At 36.5% G+C, this 24,607-nt stretch overlaps 1 protein-coding gene across 3 annotated transcripts in view; it reads right to left on the bottom strand.

Moving 5' to 3' along the window:
• The window catches only part of LOC149502055 (uncharacterized), a 70,024-nt gene that overhangs the window by 39,796 nt on the left and 5,621 nt on the right, over nt 1–24,607 (bottom strand). Inside the window, exon 1 of one of the 3 annotated variants that reach the window (XR_016323799.1) lies at nt 14,937–16,164. The exons of the other annotated variants lie outside the window; for them this stretch is intronic. The gene's annotated coding sequence lies outside the window, so the exon portion shown is untranslated. Of the gene's footprint in view, nt 1–14,936; nt 16,165–24,607 lie in introns of those variants that run through there. 3 annotated transcript variants of the gene reach the window in all.

The following is a 24,607-nucleotide window of genomic DNA, read 5'->3' on the forward strand; positions in this document are numbered from 1 at the left end:
TATCGTCTTTCACTTACACCGGAGCATATAAACAGAAATTCCTTACTTATATAAAAGTGGAACGTTAACTGATTGAATTGCAAAATGCAACATATTATTATTAACAATGGCCGGGCACGCACACGACGAAGTTCTTGAAGCATATTTTACTTTTTCAGACATTATAGTGATTGCGACACTGACAGTGTTATTGTTTATTATCGTTGTCTATATCATGAAGACGTTGAAAATACAACACGTGCAACATTTGAAGTACAACAAATTAGATCGTGCAATAAGTGCAGCAAACGAATTTGGATAATTTATCTTAAGTAAGTAATGCATATAAGAAAAGTTTAATATTTTGTGCATAACGAATTTTAAATTAAATTGTTTTTTTCGGATATATTTATTTTATTTACATATTCTCTCTATCATAAATTGTAATCAAGTATATTTATCTTGTTGCTTACAATGGGCAAGGTTTACGACTTGCCTGATTTTTATGTACCAGAATCCGAATCAAGCACTTATTGCTACATTGTAAAATGAGAATCGTTTCACTTTGTCTTGGCGACATCAATTAGATTGTTGCCCATTTTATTTGCTTTTCGCGAGTCATAAGCATAAATAAAAACTACTTTTATAGTTAATTTTGCGTTTATTACCTACATCGGGGTCGCAAGTCCACTGTCATTCTCCAAATTCCTCTCTCTCTCTCTCTCTCTCTCTCTCTCTCTCTCTATATCTCTCTCTCTCTCTCTCTCTCTCTCTCTCTCTGCATTTGTGAATGGAGTGGCCAACAATGAACCCATTCATACGACGCGCACCTGTAGATGTTTCCCCACACGTGGCAACATAATAATATGTGGAGTTCTCCTCACCTGGTAGAAATCTCACCCCTCGTGGATGAGGGGTAGATTTTGTTTTAGCCACACATGTCAGGCGGCTGCTACCGACAGATGCTAAAATACGTTGCCTGTTCTGACTTTGATTCCATTGTTGCGCACGACAATATTAGAAAAAATAAAATTTGTTTCTATTAAAAAATCTGCTGCAACGTGATTTTTTTTTTTTTTATTTTTTTTATTGCCCTTGTAGGCAGACGAGCATACGGCCCACCTGATGGTTAGTGGTTACCGTCGCCCATGGACTTCAGCAATGCCAGTAAATATTTAGTTGTAATGGTATATGTATTAAGTATTTTTTTTATTTTTGCTATATTTTCTGGCACAAGCTCACATACTTTTTGTTGTAAATTGATTAATAGCGTCCATAGACAATAATACAAGGTGACGTCGAACGTGAACGTCTCTTCCCGCTTTGAGACCTCGATTTTAATTAAATTATAAACAACTTATCCTTCAAAGCGGACCGCAAAAATGCTTAGTATCACGCCGCACCAGTAAGTACACAAAATTTATTATTGTAATTAATTAAATAAATAATTTCTTCATGATGGGAGACGGAAATCGTTTTAAAAGATGGTAGGACCTCTTGTGAGTCCGCACGGGTAAGTACCACCACCCTACCTATTTCTGCCGTGAAGTAGTATTGCGTTTCGGTGTGAAGGGTAGGGCAGCCGTTATACTGTAAAAACTGAGACCTTAGACCTCATATCTCAAAGTAGGTGGCGACATTTAAGTTGTAGATGTCTATGGGCTCCGGTAACCACTTGACACCAGGTGGGCAGTGAGTTCGTCCACCCAATTAAACAATAAAAAACAGAATGGTTTGATTTGTACATTTCAATGGAGAAGTCAGACGAGAACGAGTAATTTTTGAATTCGCATGGTCGTAACGGTCATACTTGTACACGGTCTGACGAGTGCGGAACCAAGACGCAACCACTGACCCATAGCAGTGGGAACACCTTGACCTTAATCGAAGGACACCTGCCCTGAAGTACTGTTCCTTGGGGAATCTTAATCATGGGAAGCGTTTGTAATCTAAAGGGGACTTTTAACTGACCGTTTGTCTGTTGTTGCATAATTTAGCACTCGAAGAACATCAGTTAAAAATGTTAGCTGTTTTTTTAAACCAACATCAGAATTAGTTGGTAAGTAGCTATTACTTTTTCAAACATTCATGATTTTAATTTCGTAATTATTCGTTTTGTTTAAATAATATCTATTTTTTTAACATATCTTCGTCACCATTGCGAAATAAAACGTTTTTTTATATAGTGATGACAAAATTTATTAGCATACGCTCAAGGTGTAAATTGGATTAATTTTGAAAACGACTGAAAATTACAATGATGGGCAATAGGATACGTCTTTTTTCGATTTAATTAAACAAGAGTGGTACAACAGTCCCAATGGAGGAAGTTCGACGCAATAGCAACTTCCTCATTAACCTCGACTAGTTGTAATCGCCGCTTCCGGTTATATCGCGGACGACGGGGCCATAAGATCGCATTGCATCAATTTTGTTTATATTGCGACAAAAATAATCAAAAATCTCACAATTTTATGATACAACAAAAAAACCTCACTGAAATATAGGAAAAATAAGAAGAAATGTCAAATTTGTGTCAATGCAAAAGCACGCGATCTTGCTTACATTTCTTGCTTCTTACTTTTTTCTTGATATAAAGCTTATGGCGACCGGTTGAGTAGTAAAACGTAAAAGTGTAACAAACAAAAAAAACACCTTCCCATTTACGATGTTAGTTTGGATGTGTGGCTATAATAGATAACAGTAGTAAAACACTACAATTTGCTTAGCTCTGTAACGTAATCGAATTATTCTGATTTCTATCGATCACAAATAATGGGGTTACAATTTAGACTATGTGGTTCATGTTTCTGCGGGATTTACGATCGAAATTCGCGCGTGACCATACGAATCGTGAACCAGGTGCACGCAGCACGACTCCTAATTGGCGCATACCCCAACGCCTTCCCGTAATTGGATGTCATTTATTGAAATAACCCGTCGATTGGCCGCCGTCAATAACTTCTGAGCATTCGCTAATGTTCTAATGACACTTCAAATCATTATGGGCTATTGCCATCATTGATTCCCATTTTTTTGCTTAAACCGGACAAGGGTCTTGGATGAACCATTACGTGGTTAGGGACCATAGTTCCTGTGATTCAGTTTTTAACTCTCGCCGGTCATTCACCAAAAGGCATCAGAGCGAATCGAAGGATTTATGAATAAAAAGGTGCGGCGAGGAATCACGGTGTATAGGCACCCTAAAGGTGAAGGAAAATCTGACTTTAATCACAGTAAAGAGGCCAATGATTCAGTTATACCAAGACGTTGTCAGGAACTCTGGTGTGTGGTCACCCTCGCCGGAAGTTCAATTTGAGTAAATTACTACTGTCTCAATACTCAACGAAGTTAAGGATTTTTATGTCTAAGTTATTTATAAGCGTCGCTGTTAATGTCAATTTAAATTTGTAAGTCAATTTCAAATGACATATCTGGAAATTTACTTTGGATTCTTTAAAATAAATTGGTGTTCGCCAACATATTGACATTCGACAAAATAATTATCGCCACCTCAAGGCTTAGACTCATTTAAATAATGATTTATCTTCCTGCTTTCATTGAGAGTTTGAAACAAAAAAATGATTATCATTTATTTATTTATTCTTATAGCGATAGGTACTGATCGGAATCTAAGCTTAATCTATTACAAAGAGCGGAGAAAATTGTATTCGACTTTTTTTATTGCCACTGTAGGCACGGAAGCATACGACCCCCTTGACAATGAGTGGTTCATATCGTTCTTGGATGTTAGTAGCCCCAGGACCAGAGCCTAGGCGCTGCCTACCGGATCTATCATGTCTTTAACTTAAAGAATAAAAATAGATGCGTAACTTATAAATATATTTTGATTAATAATTTTGGAATAACTCGAGGTTCATCGCATATCATTATATTAGCCACATTACCCACGGATGAAGAGTTCTTGGTATAACACTTCAGAGAAGAATGCTGAATAAATAGACTGCGGGTCTGCGGAGGGACTTCGGTTCCCTCTGTATTTTGTACCGTTTGTTCCATGGGGAGTGCTCTGAGGAATTGTTCGAGATGATACCGGCATCTCGTTTTTACCATCGCACCGCCCGCCACCGGAGTAGAGTTCATCCATACTACCTGGAGCCACTGCGGTCATCCACAGTGCGTTTCCAGAGGTCTTTTTTGCCACGTACCATCCGGCTATGGAATGAGCTCCCCTCCACGGTATTTCCCGAGCGCTATGACATGTCCTTCTTCAAACGAGGCTTGTGGAGAGTATTAAGCGGTAGGCAGCGGCTTGGCTCTGCCCCTGGCATTGCTGAAGTCCATGAGCGACGGTAACCACTCACCATCAGGTGGGCCGTATGCTCGTCTGCCTACAAGGGCAATAAAAAAAAAAAAAAAAACTTCGAAGACAATAAAAATAAAATTTGGCTAGTTTTATGGAAGCTTGATTTCTTAGATTGATCCATTTAAAATAATCCTTTGAATCATTCGTTAAAGTAAACGTAGGTACGTTATTTAGGAATTACGGTTGTTGCACACCAGTTATCGTGATGTGAGACGGTTACTGGAAAAAAAAAGCATAACGCACCCTTAGTCACGGGGTTAGGCACACTGATTATGCGAGGCTCCTTGTGAGTTCTGTTGCTTCGATGAACATCACAGAAGCACTTAGTGAAACGGAAGCACTAAGCGTGAATATACCTCAACCTATTCATTTTTAATATGCCAACGAAAATACATTGGTATCATTTCAAATGAATTTTGTGTTTAGTATCTGTGAATCGTTTTTCACCTTCTGAATAATTAATTGACTTCCGCACCTAATACACTGTCGTATCTTTTAAATCTTCATCTGACAACTCTCTTTAACGTTACAGTGACGTCTTGTTCTCGGAATAATAAACTAAAATTTAAATAAAAATAAAATTGTTTGACATTTATGTAAGTTAGGAGATCTTGTCGTATGATAGTACGTATGTTTATCAGTAAACGATACGCGACAAATCTTAGGTTGAGTTTTTTTTTTATTGAGGGTTTACTGATGTCCCGGAGGCCTTTCCAGTTTCACAAGGACAGGTGGGCGAGCAAGGGCTAAGCCGGAAGGGGCGCGATTTGCTTACAGCTACCCGAGCGCCTCCAAGGGAGACCTATCAACTCAAGAGTAGCTTCTTCGCTAATGAATCTACTACCGGATCGAAATCGCGACCCGCTGGGAAGAATCGGCGAGAATCTCAACGGGCTGATGTTTGGGTTAGGTTGCACGTCGAAATCTTTCGTCGAGTTCGACGAGTACGGTTACCGGAGTCTCTACTCCTACTCTTAGAGCTGAAGGCGTCTAATGCAAGGGTTATTGGATCTGATGGATCCGTAAGGACGTGTCTAGGGCCTTAGGTCGAGTAGTTTGGCTCGGGTATCCATCAATCGTTCTCAGTCAGGGCAAGTATTATTTTTTTATAAATCAGAAATCTGAATGGCACTAACAAAATTTACAGTCGGTCTATCGTGCCACCCAAAAAATTAAACAGAATGAAATGGGCGATCCTATCTAATAACGGCCAATATCGTTTCTGTGTACCCTAGCTATAACAAAACATTTCAAAAAATAAAAAATTAACCTACTCATTTCGGACTTAGTTTTAAAAATGTATTTTCCCTCAGTCTCATTTTGTACAGTATACATCCGCAGAATCAATCACCATTAAAATGATTAAAATGAGGGAGTAATTAATATTATAATGATAAATTGAAGGAAAACTGACTGTGCAGTAAGAAGGACTAAGAAGGTATCACCATCTCTCTCGCACGCTAAATGCTGAATCTTAAAGGTGATGACGTCATTAAACATTTTGTGCGTCGACTTTTGTTGTTTGACAATTGCCCAACTATCAAATTACCAGTTTGCGGGTACATCTTCGTAAGTTACGGTTAGATTTGGGTTAACATATTTTTGATAAATATTATGAAATCAAGAATCTTTAGTTACATAATAACAACATACATTTCCATTGGAATTTTGTAATAAAAGCAATAAAATTAGTCGATGTAAAGAAAAAATTGTAGATATTTGTTAGATAAAAGTTATTAATAGTATAGAATACATCAGAAACATACATATGTCGCCGTAGACATTATTTAGAACAAGATATTTGACAGATTCCAGTATCTCGCTTTTTAAGATAACAAGTTCCATAGATTTGTGCCGTCTTTTTACCGAGCAATTCCACCCGCACGGTGGAAGATGTTCTCTTTGTCGTTACCTCTCAAACATATGTAATAAAAATGGTTTTAAATAAATAAACCAATCCAAGAGATTCACTTTACTTACTGGTTGGGTAGCTCTTATTTAATCATGGTTAAAAAACTAAAAGAGACGATTAAATTGTTTTCGCCGGTTTTTGCGAGTCGAGATAATTAAAGCTACAGTTTAATTTCGCGTTTTTATTATCTTTTAACGAAGTACAGAGAGATACTTATAGAGTATTCAAAAAATACTCTATAGTTTTCGTGATCACGGACGATTAAAACGTTCTTTGTTAATATTTGAATATTATGCGAACTACCATCTCTTTTTCTATAAAAAACAAGCAAAAATAGCAAGCCAAGTTTCTTTTTTTTTAAGTGTTCAAATATCCGATCACCTTAATAAAATAATTGAGTTGGCTTTTGATACGTGTAAATTTAATACTTTAAAATTAATCGTATAGGTAAAAAATAATTTGAAATATTTCGTTACATAAATATCACATAGATACATGTCAACCTGATAAAAGCTGACAGTAGACAAAGTAGCCCTGCAACTGAATGTCAAAATTCATGGTTCCATGATCGATAATATTAAATAGACAAACATACTTAATTCAAGTTATCTATATCAATATTTGCATTTGTAGTGTTGCCAATTAGCGCGAAATCACCTACCTATGACTCAGACAATTGAGTTAAGTACGCAATTAATAGCCTAATCTAGACTTAATCGCATTTCAAAACCTAAAAAACATTAATAAATGAACTCTGCTCAATGTTTCCACTGAATTTCATCGATGGTGGTCACAAGGGGTCTTTTAGGGCATATTAATTTTTAAGCATGCTTAAATCTCCTTTTTAATTGTAAAAGTTTGATTATATTTCAATAATTTTGCAATTTTAAATTAATAATCTTACTTAAATATTTTCTTAAATTGAAGCCACACATTGCCTTAGTCTCTCCTGCCTTGGTTTATAAACAAAGGCGTGCAGTGAGCATCAAAAGTTCCCACGGATCTGATTAGACACCCTCGAAACCGGAGGATATCCGCGACCGTCGCTCGACCAGCACGTTTTATTGACTTCTCCAATCTACGGTCGATTGGTGTTACCGTTGTACCGTATAATTGCCTTGTTGTTCGTTAATTCTTGGTTAGTCTGATACATCGGCGCTTATAATTTTTTGTTTACTTGAAACATTCGATTTTTACTTTTAGCGTTCGCATTCAATCATTAAAAAAAATTTAGATAAAATAATAGATCAATTAGACGGATTCACGAGTAAATTGCCGTGGACGCTGTGGTGGAATGGCTTGTGAAAACCTTGGATTTTTTTTTCATTGCTTAGGTGGGTGGACTAGCTCACAGCCCACCTGGTGTTAAGTGGTTACTGGAGCCCATAGACATCTACGACGTAAATGCGCCACCCACCTTGAGATATAAGTTCTAAGGTTTCAGTATAATTACAACGGCTGCTCCACCCTTCAAACTGAAACGCATTAGTGCTTCACGGCAGAAATAGGCAGGGTGGTGGTACCTACCCGTGCGGACTCACAAGAGGTCGTACCACCAGTAAAAAATTTTTTAATAAATTTTAGGTTAGAGCGTCTGAAGCAAAGGTAACTTGTAGCCTCAGTTTACCACAGTCTCGTGAACGATTACGAAAGCTAAAGCAGATTTCTATTTTACTTTCTTCGCGGCACACGTCCCCACATTAAAGCGAACCACAACGGCACTGAACATTCAAAGATTGTTTTCTCACCTCCATTAAAACGTTCGATCAAACAGATAACACGGAATGTGTTTTCTTAACAAACATACAGTTTAAACATTCGAAGGTCTGTTTGTTACTTGTGTAGTTTTACTAGTAGAAAAAATAGTGTTTCATTTACTGCCGATTTACCACACAGGCCGAATATAATAAATAACATCGTACAATTCTCACGGGGTCTCTGATTGTTTATATCGGCGTTGCGGCCGGTTTTAGATATGTCAGATTGATTATTCGACGTTCTTATTAGAGGACTAATGCTGATAGGCTTTCTTTTTTAATTGGCTTCATTTTTCAAATATATGTAGGTTTGGTAAGAACGGAACGTATGAAAAGAGTGTGGAACGGAGCATTAAGATGTGAGCGAGAGAAAACGGAAAGAAAGGGAGAAGAGAATGACAGAGAAAAGGAAGATGGCGAAGACGGTTAAAAAATGCAAGGCGTAATAAAAGTGTTCATTAATTTTTAATTATTATTATAACAAATGATTTTGGAACAGTGTAACTTTTATTTTATGCGCTGCGATCCCTATTCTACATATATATTTAAAATTGTAAGTACAGGTCCGAAAATTTTAAAATTTTAAATTAATCATAAAACATGACTATGCAGTTTGGACTTTCTCGTGTCACTACTGTTCTATTTTTTAATGCTCCACATTCAAACACCTAGACTCCGCACATCAAATATCGTTAATATTGATTCTGAATTGATCCCAAACCCCGTGGCTCTAATAAAACTGGACATGTGACCAGTGTCACTAGCCACCAGCGTTGCTCTAGACCTCTAGGCGATCAAAACACATCAAACGTTTAAATTTGTTGTTCCTTAATTTATTAACTAACTGAGCTCTCTCCTTTATCTTAAGTATGTATGTGTGTAAAGTAGTATTTTGTCTTTAAGTTTTATGGTCTCTTACGGTTCTTCGATAAGAAGTTATCTTTCTATAGATAAACATCAGACAATAAATCAGTCAGTGTTTTTCTTAAATTGCGTAATCATTTAAACTTTTGACTTTTATCAAATAAGTCGTTCTCATTCAATTAAAATTTTAAGAACGAGATGACAAATGTTTATTGATACGTCTGTATTTTTACTTAGTGAATATTTTAATCATAAGGAAATTCAGAAAACCACGAACAAATGTAAACAGCTTCTGTGGGAACAGCTGGCAGGTGTAAGCTGTTGAAGTTATAAATTGTTTTTTGTAAATTTTATTAATTTGAGATTAAGAATGTTAACACAATGTTATTTTTGTTTAAGCCGGATGAGAGTATACATTCTCTCATAACATCATACATATAACATTATACATATATATTGTAATATTATTTTAGTACATTATTAATAGACTTTAAGTTAATAACGTTAAATAAAAGGTCAACAAAGTAAGTTCAGACACGTATTTTGAAGCTTTTTGCAACAATAACAAACTCTTGTATGTTGCAAGCGATGATTGCAAGCAATTGACTTAAATTCATACTTCTTGATACTTTTTTTTAAATTTATTTTAAATTTTATTTGCTTTCGTTTCATCTTTTACAAATCTAAAACAAAAACTGTTTATAATCAAAAAGGAATATACTTGTAATAATCAAAAATTCTCGGTAACAGTCGTTTGAAAAGAAGATTGATGAGATACTTGTGTTGCGAATTCGTTTCAGTGAATGATCGCGTATTAATTTAATGTGATTTTAATGAAGATTGTCTTTTAATGTAATTGCTTTGTTAATGCATATGTTTTTTAGTCGACCTTGGCAGAAGATCAAGCGATCCAGACGTTGATCGAGTGATTATGATTGCAAATATGGCGACAATTGCGAACACTCGTCGACAAAAAGAATTAATTGAAACAACTGTTTTCGAATAGCTTTTTTGTATGGCATTTATTCTCTATACCCCGTTTTCTTTCCGGAATTCTTTGTTTTTATTACATAAATTTATGTTATACCTTAGAATTAAGTAAACTATACTCTAGTATTTGAAAAAAACCGTTTACGTCGATTTTAGATATCCAATATACACTTTTATTAGGAAATCGAAATGGTTTTCTTTTGTCCCTCTCGGTAATTTTAAGCTCTTTAAGCACCGGTCACCACCCTCGTCGAATTCGTCGACAAGTTGTCTAAGAGTACCAACTAGTCCATAGACAGCCCGCTGAGTTTCTCGCCGGATATTCTCAGTGGGTCGCGATTCTGATAGATTCCGCAAAGCACTGCTCTTACTAGGGCCAATGTTAGCAATTCTCTCAAGTTGAGCCCGTAAGCTCACCTAACGGTTCACGCGAAGTTGACATAGCCCTTTAGGCCACTAAAGATTAAGTAGAGAAAAAAGCCCTAAAATACATTTAGCTTCATGCTCTATTTCGGACAGGGAACGCAATGGTTTTTTTAGTTGCTTAAATTGCTGAAGATGCTAAGGGTCAGGTTATTGTTTAGCTATCCCACCGTTCAAATCTGGCTCCATGACTGCTTCGCTGCAGAAATAACTAGTGCTACTTACTCGTGCGGGCGTGCTGATAGCATGACCTACACGAGCACATCAGATTCTGTCTCTTAATCCACGAAATCTCCTCTACGTATTTAAAAAAATGTATTCTGAAAATTTCTCGGCCCCCGTATTTTCATTTAATTTGTACTTAATGTTAAGCATTTCTCAGTTTATTATGCATGGTTATCGTCTTTATCGATATATCACACAGGAAAACATGCGTTAGCGCGGAACGTCAGCGAAGATTTTCTGAGGCCAGCACCTGTCATACGTTCCCACAGTTCACGACGACTCGTTTATGTATTGGCAATGGAAATACGTTATAACGAACGCTATTTTTTTATCTTGGCAATAATTTGTGGTAATGTTTTAATCTCATCACTAGCTTTAAATTTGTCGTTCTATCACGTTTTTACTTGTATAATCCAAACTAGACCAAACATAAAATTAATCCACTCGTTAATGAGTAAATCGTATTTGCAGTATATGTTTTCAAATCGACTCGAAGTTTTACGAAATTATATTTTAATTAGGTTCTATCGGCGTAATCGAATTATTAATGATTCTAAAATGTGGTAGATATTAAACGTTTTCCATTTTCTCAACGGGGGCTCATTAACAACCACGTTACCAACGAAATTATTTGGTAAAATCGATAACTGAATTACGATTGAACGATATCGTTTTATATAATCGATTCAGTAACTTACAACTAGACTATAACACTGATGCTATTTAAAGTAATCGAATATCAAATTAGATTTGAATTGAAGCCTATAAAATATTAATAAGTCATAAAGCCCGCGCTTTCCAATATCCATTATGATCAAATTCACCATTGAGGACAGTAATAACGTGCGTAATTTTGTCAAGTTAATCAAGTCGGTTTTAGCATAGGGCTGCAACAGTGTTAAGGTTTTTTTTATGTTCAGACGTGGTCCAGCCAAACAGTTGCTAAGTGGTTATTACTGGTGGTAGGACCTCTTGTGAGTCCGCACGGGTAGGTACCACCACCCTGTCTATTTCTGCCGTGAAGCAGTAATGCGTTTCGGTTTGAAGGTTGGGGCAGCCGTTGTAACTATACTTGAGACTTTAGAACTTATATCTCAAGGTGGGTGGCACATTTACGTTGTAGATGTGCTCCAGTAACTACTTAACACCAGGTGGGTTGTGAGCTCGTCCTCCCATGTAAGCAATAAAAAAAAAGAATTACACGATTATATTATTTACAAAAATCAATTATAAATTGAGTTTAAAATCACGCCAAGACTCCGAGAAAAATAAAAATAAAACGACATACTACATATTATGTATTTAGATATAAAAGCGTTAAAAAGTGCTCCTGATATCGAGAGTTATTAGTTTTTTTTTTAACTATAAATCTCAATTCGTTCGGAATGCTACATCAACCCTAAATGCAGGACGTAGAGACGAGAGTGCGATTACACCTGTCTGCCGTTCCCACGCGTCGCGACCACATCTCAAGCTATTGACACTAACTATTACGATTTCATCAGCACTTGTGTGTGTCATAACGAGTTCCAATTTTATTGATATTTTCATTCTCTAAATCGGGAGTGTGAACAGACTATAATAATCTTGAGAATAGCTAGGAGTGTGTGTAAATTAATATCTTATACCGATATCTATTGGCGAATAATAATACTATTTTTCATAATTGAGAGCAACTAACTGTTTTAAAAACACAAACTCATTGGCTTCGGGAGGCGTTGTTAAGCCTCCCGAAGCCAATGAGTGTTTGGTTTAAGGTTAGACCAAGAAAATGAATTGTTTATTTATATTATTTGTGTCTTTTTAACACACTTTTTAACTCACTTAAAAATGCTTAAACGATCTTGGAATATTTCATCATTTTATCAATATGTAATTCGTATTTAAATATAATTTCTAAAAAACAAAATTTATCAACAAAAAAAATATCAGCGGTCATCGTCTACTCTGACTTAACGGAGAAAAATATACTTATCAATACTATCCGAACTAGGTAATTATGAGAGCTCGTACAGGTCATTGTCGATCCGAGGAAGTATGCTAACTTATCTTCGCCTTATACAACTGTAGCGATTTTGGCAAGATGTGCAAGCTATCATTGAGTTATTGTTTAAAAGATTCCATTTGCTCTATGTTGATGTACAAGAAAGTAAAAATTATTTAGGGAATTTATTTTGAATCATCTAGCCTTGAAAATCAACAAGTATTGATACCCCGCTTATCTCCAGGTCTTATGGCCCCAGAGAAACCATATAAAAAAACCGCCAACCTAAATCTAACTTTAATTGTGAATACTGTACTTAGTAATGTAAATTAATATTAATCTAACTTCCCACAGAATGATTATGAGGAATGTTAATTTACGGCAACACTACGCTATTAGTAAAACCTAACCACACTCTTTTTTGACAATCGCGAAATATTGTAAGAGGAATTATGAAATCTATGTACTTATGTATATGTATATTATATTTTATTGTAGTCACTTTTCCGCTGTCTATCGTATGTCAAACGGAAGTTTTATTTTTAGTACTGAGAGACTCAAGGTGGGTGGTGGCACTTATGTGGTAGATGTCTATGAGCTCCGGTAACCACTTAACACCAGGTGGGTCCTGACCTCGTCCAACCATGGAAGCAATAGAAAAAAAGCAAGAGATATATGTATGTATGTACATTTTTATATATATTGAGGAAAACTTGACAAATAAAAGTGAGCCTCGTACGATTTTTAAATTGAAGGTGTGATAATCTTGATGGCAATAGTCGTAACTAAAAATTCTTGGCCGTTTGATGTGTGATGACGATCGTTTGTCGGCAATTATAAATTTAAAGTGAAGAATGTATTTTTTTTAAAATTTATTTTGGCAATTTAAGTAAGTAATATAATAATTTAAATCACGCCTACAAATATTTTTACAAATACTTTTAGATGTTAGTTCCTGGATTTAAATTTATTTTACGTTAATAAGGTTGTCATCACGTTCGTGAGTTTAAAAGTCGGAAAGTCGCTGCTAATACGTACGATAAATGTTAACTTATTTTCAATTAAATGAGATTTCAATTGTTAGGTTAATTGTATTTTGTGGGTCAATAGGTATATTCTTTTATTTTATTGTAAAAGGCAAAGGCATCTAATTTTAAAAGATTTATGCTGTTAACACGATATTCCCTGAGGCTATTAAGTTTTTCAAAAATATTTATTTTCATTAAACGACGGGTGAAAAAGGGTCTTTACATAATCAACGTGTTCCCGTTCCGTGTAAAAGTTCGCCATTAAAGTACCGTTGCATGGTACAATTATGTTATTGGCGCCGGAGCTACCGATTCGACACACATAAACTGGTCAAACTAGATGTTTCGGTCCAGTTTGTTTGCGTTTAGCAACTTTGACTGTTTACTTTAAAAATTTAAATTACGATTGGTATTGGATATCGTTTTCATTGAATGTTTGGTGTTATGTAAGGTTGGTTTGATATGATCGATTGTGTTATAATCTTATGCTTTTTAGTGATTTAGTTAGTTTTTTTTCTTCCTATGCTGATAGCGTTGGAGGCGATATCAACGTTACCCTAGCGTGTAGGTGAGCTCTCGGGGCTTAAACCGCGTGTGTTGCTAACACTGGCCATAGCAAGAGCAGTGCTTCGCAGAATCTGCCACCGGATCGGAAACGCGACCCACTGAGAAGATCCGGTGAGAAACTCAGTGGGCTGTGTCTATGGGTTAATTTACTCGCCGAGCCCTTCGTCATAAGCGACGAGTTCGGCGAGGACGGTGACCGGTGCTTGAGGTACCTAAAAGCACCGTTACTGGATCGATATAGCATCACACAACTTGTTCAGTACGAGATTACGGTTTAGAAATGTTATTTATTTAGAAACACACGCAAGAACCTAGGGTTCCGGTGAGATCACGGTTCCGGTAACCAGAAATGACAAACTGGCCAATTTCACATACATAACAGTTTGAATATCGTTCACCAGGTTTATTGAAACTGATGATTTGCATAAAGTCGTTTTTACGTTAAAATAAGTTTTCCTTAGATGGCAAAAGAACGCATTGACCACGTAGTAGTCGGTGATTCCCGGGCGTGGCAAGTCCCAATGTGGTCAGAGCCCGGAGGGCCCAATCTCGGTGGGCCGTGCTGGAGTCACAATCCAGGCGGCTGGCCGATCCTTCGGCTGGTCGTAGAACCGTCGAGGCGAATCACCCGGCCCTTGTGGATTGCGTGAATCGTGACAGAGTACGCCTCACTTTCCAGCTCAGGTAGATGCTCACTGGGCATGGTTACCTCGGTGAGTACCTGTACCGGATCGAAGCCGAGCCGAGGGCAGAGTGCCACCATTGTGGTTGCGACTTAACACATAAAGTTGAACTACATTATGGACATAAAACTATATACACGCATTTTAGTTATTAAGCCACTTAATTTCATAACAACGAAGCGATAAAGCTTGCTTACCTGGCATTTCAGTATCATACACAATCAATTGAAAAGAAGCATTTTAAAGATTGCATTCGATGTTTTTCAACAAGGAAACAATTACAATTATGGTACAATAGGAAGGAACGTCCATTCTAAAAAGGAATATTGTCACCGCGATGCAACCTTAAACGGCAGCCTTTAACGCCGTTGACTGACTGCGACCTGTCCGAACTTGAAACTGCAATGAGAGGCCTCTGAGCGACATTGTCCTTTCGACTCATGCGTGCAGGTGCAAGATGACGTCACGACCATGAGAATACCTCGAGAGTTGCCATTCTCACGCCTTCGCGAGACTGCCGGGACCAGTTTGTCCATTAAAAGTGCCGTTAATGCACCGCGGGTTCATTATAGCGGGCTCTGATAAATTGTCATCTATATGTTGTCCTTCTGGCTTGTTAAAGCGGTTCTCAGCTGAACTCATTACTATGTTAATAAGGCCTTACGACGCTGTCAGCGATGGCCGTCCCGTTTCTGTGTTGTTTACACTGAATTACAATTACTGAAATAAATGAGTGTGTGTACGTGTCCTTACAAACTAGTTTTCCTCGATATTAACTTAATTCGTCTCCAGAATAATTTATTATGCTATGCAGCAAATAACATATTTATCGAGGCTTGTTAACAGCATGGGTAGTGTAATGAAAATCACTTTATTTATATTTGTTGATTTTTTTAAGGGATTTTATAACCTGGTAACTGAGACCTTTAAGTCATGTCTTATTTTAATTTATATTCATATTTTATGAAAAATGATATTATGGAGTGAAATGATATGAAGATGATTAATTTGAGACATTAATCAACTGGGATGAAATTAAATGAAATGAAATGGGTTGAAATATAATCTCAGTAAAATGGTGGTCATTTACTAAGATTTTTTGAGTGGACTTTTTGGAGGATCCCGAGAAGTTACGTCCAGCGGCTTTGTTTCATTTTCTCACATTTGTGCACTTTTACAGATATTAAACTGTTAATAAACCACCATTATTACACATTTAAACCCGAAGAAACACTAAATAGACAAAATAAAACAAATCACACAACTTCACTCCTCGCGTTCCCGCCAAAAAGTCTATATTTGATGAATGAGTTGAGTTGAATACTTTATCAGCATTTAATAATTGAAACTGTTAATGAACTTTTAAGACTCTTTGCTGCTCCAATTGTTGCCAAGAATTAAAAGAGGGACAATAAAAATTAAAAGAGTAGAACTCACGGACTCCGAAATAACAACTTCAGTGACATCGTCGGACTTACATACTAATATGTATTTGTATCAATAATAAACAATATGTAGTACAATGATACCGAATGAGGACCACGGCTGCTCTTACAAGAGTGATACGACAAAGAAAAAAGAACAAATTAAATAAATAAATATAAATAAATAAATATTTACTAACAAACACGCCACGTTAACTGGTCCCGTGATAAGTTCGTAAAGAACTTGTGTTACAGGTACCAGGTAACGGAAATAAATGTAAGATTTTTTTTTATTATACACATACATATATTTAATATACATCCATAACCCTGGAAAAGACATTTATATTTTACCATACAAATATCTTCCCTTGGCGGGATTCGAACCCGCGACCCCCTTGTGTAGTGACCATGTCACTTACCACTACACCAGAAGGCCGTTAAAAATTACAAATTTAAACAAATTTAAATTACAAATCTATTTTAAAGTACGTATCTAAATAAAAACAACTTTGTCTCGACGGATACGTAAATAAAAAACAAAACAGTGTGAACAGTGATTGCATTAATAACATTTAAATCAATGGGCACCCTGATCGCTCGGATATTACCATAAAATCAGTCCCACGACATCAGCGTAGGGGGTGCGTGAACACCGGACCGGAAACTCGCTGATGCGTATAATGTAAACCAATTTAAATAGTGTCGCAATACACACACGTGAACACGAGAGGAATAATTTGCATAAGTTATTCAAGGCAAGTGTTAATAAATAAAATTATAGCTCTCCAAATACGAAAAAGGTGGTTGGACGTGTTGTGAGTCCGCACGGGTAGGTACCACCGCTCTATCTATATCTGCCGTGAAGCAGTAATGCGTTTCACTTTGAATAGTGGGGCAGACGTTGTACTACATATAAAACTGGGACTTAGAACTCAGGTCTCAAGGTAAGTGGCGGCTTTTAGGTTGTTGATGTCTATAAGCACCTTAACTCTAGTCGGGCCGTGAACTCGTTCGGGACATTACAAACTACACACGTCATTATGCATGCAGTAGTAAGGCGTCTAGAATCGGACTTCAATTATATATGTATAAAAGGTAGGTATTATACCTGCTTGGTTGTTCTACGAATATGTTACAATTTTATTTATACACATCATTTATTTATTTATTTATTTTATTTTTTATTTATACTTATTGTACACAAAAAGAAAATACAATAAAAACGGATTTAAAGAATGTCTAAATACCATGTACAAAGGCGAGCTTAACTCATTCATGAGTTTTCTTCCAGCAAACCATTATCAGAGAGAAATACGATGTATAAGAGGGGAATAGTGTACAATATAAGAGCTATTAAAGCATGATTTTTAAACTAAGCATTAAAAAAAATAATCTAATATTAAATGAAAAATACATATAAATAAAAATACATAAAACAATAACTTAAATACGATTAAAGTGACAGGAAATGTTTCTTCATTTGACTCTTAAAAACTTCTAGAGAGGAACTAGCACGAATAGGTTGAGGGAGAGAATTCCATAATCGCACTGCTTGTATTGTGAAAGAGCCACTATAGCGACTAGAGCTGTGTATGGGAGTTTTTAAAAGAAGAGAAGTAGCTTGTCGACTAACTTTGCCGTCAGGAATCAGATATTCAAAGCGTTCACGGAGATAGATAGGGGCATCAGGATTGTGAAGAATAGAATAGAGAAAAGAGAGAATGTGGCAATCTCGACGTCGCCTAATCGGCAGCCACCCTAGCTCAGCCCGGAAATCAGAGACATGGTCATACTTCCGGAGACCAAAAATGAAGCGGATGCACAAATTCTGCAGACGTTCGAGTTTATCTAAAAGCAATTCAGAAGCATCTAGAAAACAGATATCAGCATAATCGAGAAGAGGAATTAAAAGCGTTTGGGCAAGATAAATTTTAGTGCGAAGAGGCAAGAATTTTTGAAGGCGTTTCAGAGACTGAAAGGAGTAAACTGTTTTTCTGCTTACTTCGAAAACGTGATTAATCCACGAGAGGTGACTGTCGATGTATAAACCTAGATTTTTGACACATTTCGAATACGCTATCGGAACGTTGTCGTAGAGGATGGGCGCTAACGAGCTGTAATCGAGAAGGCCGCACATATACCTACCACCAACAATGAGAGCTTGCGATTTCGAAGGATTCACCAAAAGACCAAAGGACTTGGCCCAGTTGTAAATCGCAGAGAGATCCACGTTGATTGCCGAAATGGCAGCCCCAACGTCAGCAACCCTCGTATGACGATATAGCTGCAAGTCGTCTGCATAGAGATGGAAGTGTGAAGATAAAGATTGAGAAATTGTGTTTATAAACACAGAGAAGAGGAGAGGAGAAAGTACGCCACCCTGTGGAACACCCGCAGTGAGGTCACACCACTCAGAGAAAGACTCTTCATAGCGAACCGACTGCGAGCGTCCACGGAGGTAAGAATTAAACCACTGAATTACCGAAGACGAGACATTAAGAGAGGATAGGATACCGAGAAGAATGTCAACTGAATTAAAAGCATTGCTAAAGTCCAGTAAAACCAAAATAGTAATTGATTTCCGCTCCATGGCCAAGCGAATATAATCGGTGATTTTCACCAACGCGGTGACAGTGCTGTGACCTGGACGGAATCCAGATTGATACGGACTCAGTAGGTTATTCGAAGAGAGGTAAAAAGACAGTTGTTTCTGAACAATGCTCTCGAGGACTTTGGAAAAGATCGGAAGAATAGAGATGGGACGGTAATGGGACAAAGAAGCAGGTTTTGCAATTTTAGGCAAGGGTAGGACATGAGCCTTTTTCCAAAGTGACATCATTGTACATATTTTGTTTTATTTGTACATATTTTTCCATCATTGTACATATTTTGTTTTATTTGGCTCCATGTTCGAGCAATGTATAATATTCTCGATAGTGGTTAAAAAATTTAGCTTGTTACCCTTTGTTACTTGGTACCTAATTCAAAAATGATCCAAAGTTTTTTATTTTTCTTCGTATTTCGAGTCCGTACGAAGCCTTTTATATTAAATTTACTACCAGCCAGCAATAAGCATCTTATATTTGCACCAAAAAGGTTTTGCTATAAGCATACTTGGTAAACAAATACCCATCGCATGAGATGTGAGCGGCGATAAGGACCAGAACAAAGGCCCTCGAAGCATGTTAGCGTTTTGCGACGTCTCGTAAAATTACCGAGGCTCGATCGTGATATACGTCGGATGTCGAACGCTAACGACTACAATGCTCTACGTGAACTAAGCTATGCTTAAACAAGATACGCGCTACTTATAATGGCTGACGATTGATTAGAGAAAACACTAATTGATAATGCTCAAAAATTGGATAGATCTACTAATAAGCCACACCGCACTTTTTTATGGCTAGATCTGATCTCTGATTTCTGATTATTTTTCCGTACTTAATTCGTGTACTCTTTATAATTTTTTCTGGGATCCCTAATCATTTTCCTAAAATAAAAGGAGTCCAACTTACACATTATAACATCAGTGAAAGCAGTAAAATTACTATTAAAATTGGTCGTGCAATTTCGGAATCAGTTAAGCAAATGGACGTCGGAGGTGCAAAAAAAAACAAAAAAAACTTGTCGTAAGTACTTCCATGTGTATATACTTCTATACTAATTCAGCAAAAAGCTGCTATTTGATGTTCGAACAGGGCGTATCTATCAATGATACTAACACCGACCTTAAATTGAGGCCGTCAGCGCAAAAGTAGCCTAACCGACAATTCATATTCGTGCTTATGTATTGCAATTTATTTAAAACATAATAAATTTTGATGCAAAACGGCCTATTCCTAGTTTCATCCATAGATAACAGATGACTTCGTAAACGTTAGCCCGTATTTGTTTACCTACGAACTATTGTAAAGGTAGCTTCGAACCTCATTATCTCTATACTAACTATGGTAAACTTAGGCCACTTTTGCGCTGACAGCCTCAATTGAACACGAACTGGCCTACCTTAACTAAAAAAAAACGCTTTGCATCGCAAATACGAACATAGCATCGCATAGTATTGTTACGTTTACATCTTGTGCGCAATATTTCATACAAGTAAACCGATGTAAGTCGATACGGCGTCAGTCGGCAAGTAACCGAACCGTGGTCCTTACGGCATGGCGCACACGTCGCGCTCAACTGTCTGCTCCAATGGAGAGACGGACTGACCGCCTCACTACCTAAAACTTGATACCGATAGTTAAGAAGAATATTTAATTTTCAGTCAAGCTAGTATTTATAAAATCGCCATTCTTCTTTGTTTAAAGATAAGACAGTGTACACAATAGTGTTTATCTTATTCACACGTCCGCGCGTAGTTGAAACAGCTTCTTAGGCTAGCACCCGGTCACCGTCCTCGCCGAACCCGTCGCTTGCGACGAAAGGGCTCGACGAGTAAATCAACCCATAGACAGCCCACTGAGTTTCTCGCCGAATCTTCTCAGTGAGTCGCGTTTCCGATCCGGTGGTAGATTCAGCGAAGCACTCCTTTTGCTAGGGCCAGTGTTAGCAACACTCCCGGTTTGAGCCCCGTGAGCTCACATACAAGCTCGGTGAATCAAGAATAACCCCTCAAAGTTACTAGAATAGGTAAAAAAAAGGCTACCAGCGAATAGGTTGGGAAAAAAAGTCTTATTCATAATGAGTTATCGGAGCTTTATAAACCTGCTTTATGAAGTCCATAGAAAATGTTATTCATATCGTCTTTATCCAATTAATATCTGTTAACAGAAAAAAAATTGACTATTTTTACCATCATTTATTGCTGCAATTCTATCGCCGAAATTTTCAATTGTCTGAAATGAGTATAATGTTAACAATGTTAGCATTATTCTAAATAATGTTAGTGACCACAGAATTTAATTTAAATTTAAGCACTTTCTCGATATTGCAACAGTCCACGTGGTACGCCGCCGGTGCCGTGTCATTTATTATTATCGATCGACACGAGAATTGTGACAATTCCTGTAAATACGACGCTAAACGATTGCCACCGTAGTCTTACTAACAGCTACTTTAATCAAACTTCTAAATTGTTTGTTAAATTTATTTATTACATTGTTCGGTGTTTCAACGCTATATGTAATTAAAATTTAAAATATATTCGATACATAATTGCTGTAAGTATTTTTCTGACTGAATTAAAAATGGTGGTGGTAGGACCTCTTGTGAGTCTACGCGGGTAGGTACCACCACCCTGCCTATTTCTGTCGTGAAGCAGTAAGGCGTTTCGGTTTGAAGGGCGGGGCAGCCGTTGTAACTATACTGAGACCTTAGAACTGATATGTCAAGGTGGGTGGCGCATTTACCTCGTAGATGTCTGTGGGCTCCAGTAACCACTTAACACCAGGTGGGCTGTAAGCTCGTCCACCCATCTAAGCAATAAAAAAAAAACTAACAATGATGTTCAATGTACGCTGCTTCTTCCCTTAATCTGGAAGATATTATTAACACAAGTGGATGTATTTTATGGTTTTGAGTTATTTTAGAGTACTGAATTTCAACTTGCACGTAAATATGATTCGAGATTCGAAGTCGACAAACTGCTAACTTAATTAATTACCGATCAATCGATACTGTCAGTTAAGGTATATTCGCCGACAATGTTACTCATTGTTAGGGCTAACAAAAAATATGAAATTCGATGAGAATGTTTTTCTGAAGTACAGTTGTGAACTCACAAATTTTAATATTTGTAGATATAAATTTATACCGGATTTTATCGCTTTCAACTAATTAGACTGATCAAAGAAGACATTATCTAGATAGTGTAACTCTCTTTTTGATTGATAATGACTCGTAGTATATTTCTATAGTAAAAAAGTAAAGATAAATTAACTTTACAGTAATTTAAGTTTTACTTGAAATACCATTCTTACATGTTAAAATTATTTTTCTATCGATATTAAGCGTTACGAAATCCCCATATCTTTTATTTGTGTAATGCTAGCCAAGCCATTGGAATACTATGAAAAACAATCAAATTTCATGATTTTTATGAACTCCAAAATGTGACTGCGAGCAGCCCTACAGGCGTCTTACGCGTTGTCGAAACGCTGAGATATAGTTCAACTATTTCGTGAGACTAGTTTCCTGCAGTCCTTGTTTGGATACACATGATTTAAGAAAGTGTCTACGTATATTTGCATTCCATATTGTCTATTATTGGAAACTTCGAACTAGGAAACGTACTTTATGAATAAAACGCACACAAAGATATAAACTGAAAGAGATCTAAAACTGTAAAAGGAAAAATTGACACATAGCAGGACATAAATTTTAAATTGTTAAGTTCTATCTTATTGTGTTTTATACATCCTCCTCCTCCGTGCGTCGTATTCCTCAGTTCTGAGGGTCGTGACCTTTACTGAGCACATTTGTTAGGACTATGTTCCTCCATTCACTCCTGTCCTCCGCGCAGTGGATAGCAATATTGATGCTGTATTCCAAAGTCGTCTTAATCTGATCGGACCAGCGCATCAGTGTTTTATAAATACTACATGATAAAAAAAAATATATTTGAGAGTATCTATTATATCTATCTAATACGTTTATCAAGAATCTCAATCCACTTATTTGATGTTCTACATAAATTAGATAGATTGTCATAATTAGAAGTGTCAAAACTATGACACTTCTATCAAACAAGCCTAAAATGGGCAAAGATAATAATCCTCCACTTGACACTTCAAGGAACAACTTCAATTTACTGATCTCCGCTTTAAAATGGGTAATCGTTTCTTCTTTATTAAATAATGATTTATTTCCTGTGGCTGCAAGTGAGCCCGCACCAATCATATATGTAATTTAATTACAGAAGTAGGAAGCTTTTGTTAAGGTTCAGATGTTGTAGTAAATCATTTTACAACCGTTTCTGATTTTCATAATGAACAAATACACATCCATTACTAATTCATGAATTTTTCTGTGAACTATGGTTGGATATAAACAATATTTTGGAATCATTACTAAATACTTTTATATACAGTACGTAAAAGTTTCTGATGTGAATTCGAAGAAACAGTGTTACAATTCAACATGTTTCCAGATTAAAAGTATTCCACATCGTCCGATGACAGAAATATCTGATATTACGAATTGTATTTCCATAACATAATATCTAATTGTATGATCGATAGTAATCTCACATCGTGCGCGAAACTCTTCTCTCATTGAACAATCTCTGTTGATTAAAACATGACAGTTGTATTATAAGCAGTGTCCTACTAATGAGTACCAATTTTGTCATAGCAGCCGCCGGGTCACAATGTATTTCCGTTCTAGTCGTGACCGCCTTGCAATGTGTTACTGTACACGAGATATCTGTTGTCACATTTAGCAATTCGAATTTAAGATAAACCAACACGAAATTTGACTAATGAATTAAAAGCAATACAAAATTAATAATAACTAGTGGTCCCGCAGTAGTCGAAATTCGACTATAATTAATTGAAATTATAATTTTGTACACCATTATGTGTCTATTGTCAAAGACTATTTATTATACTTCTATAATCATAGATTTTGCCAAGACTACACCTTAGACAAATATTATTACAGACAAACAATGATATATTTAAAACTATTCTCAATTTGACCACAAACTATAAGCAATAAGAAAAGTTTGACAATAAACAAATAGTATTCATGCGTGTGTATGTCAAATACATGGTAGTGTGTGTAATGTTTTTATTCATAGAATTAATGTATTTTTTATGCATAATTTAAAAAAATATTAACATTGTGCACTCCTTCTCTATACTCTCTATAAGTGTGGAAAGTTTCATACTCTTCCGACCGCGCAATTTTCGTAAAAAGGACTACAAAGTTTTTGCTTCACGTATTAATATATAGGTAACCGCTTCTATATTAATTAATCATCGGAATTAGACATACTAGTTTGTAATGATGTTCGAAACGTCGAATGAGTATCACGTTTGGAATAATTTAGACGCTTGTTTCTTTTAACGAGGCTCCGTGCTTCAAATTTTATTTCGAGCACAATAATTGATTATAAGTTCCGTAGCGCCTGAAGGCCTGACAAGGCGTCAATCAGTAACAAGTCTTATTACAGCGCCGTATTATTATTGTGGTGTTTCCATATAATTATCATGTCCCTAGGTCGCTCGGCTACGTCTGGGATATCGCGTTTATTCCTATTGAAGAATGACACGTTCCGTGAATTTAAGGTTTTTTTCCGATCGCTTTAGACGGGTTGACAAGTTAACGGCCTGTCTGGTGTTAAGTTGCATCTACAGATACCGTAATGCCGTCGTCCTTGAAATATGAATTGTATGATTGCGATTTGTAAATTTATTTAATTCGATATGAAGTCCAAATTCGCTCGTCAGATGTGTAATCCGATATGCACTGCTTTTGAAGTGCAATTTGATGTTCCG

This window comes from Bombyx mandarina, chromosome 11 (genome assembly GCF_030267445.1).
Source record: "Bombyx mandarina strain Sakado chromosome 11, ASM3026744v2".
Classification (NCBI taxonomy): Eukaryota; Metazoa; Arthropoda; class Insecta; order Lepidoptera; family Bombycidae; genus Bombyx; species Bombyx mandarina.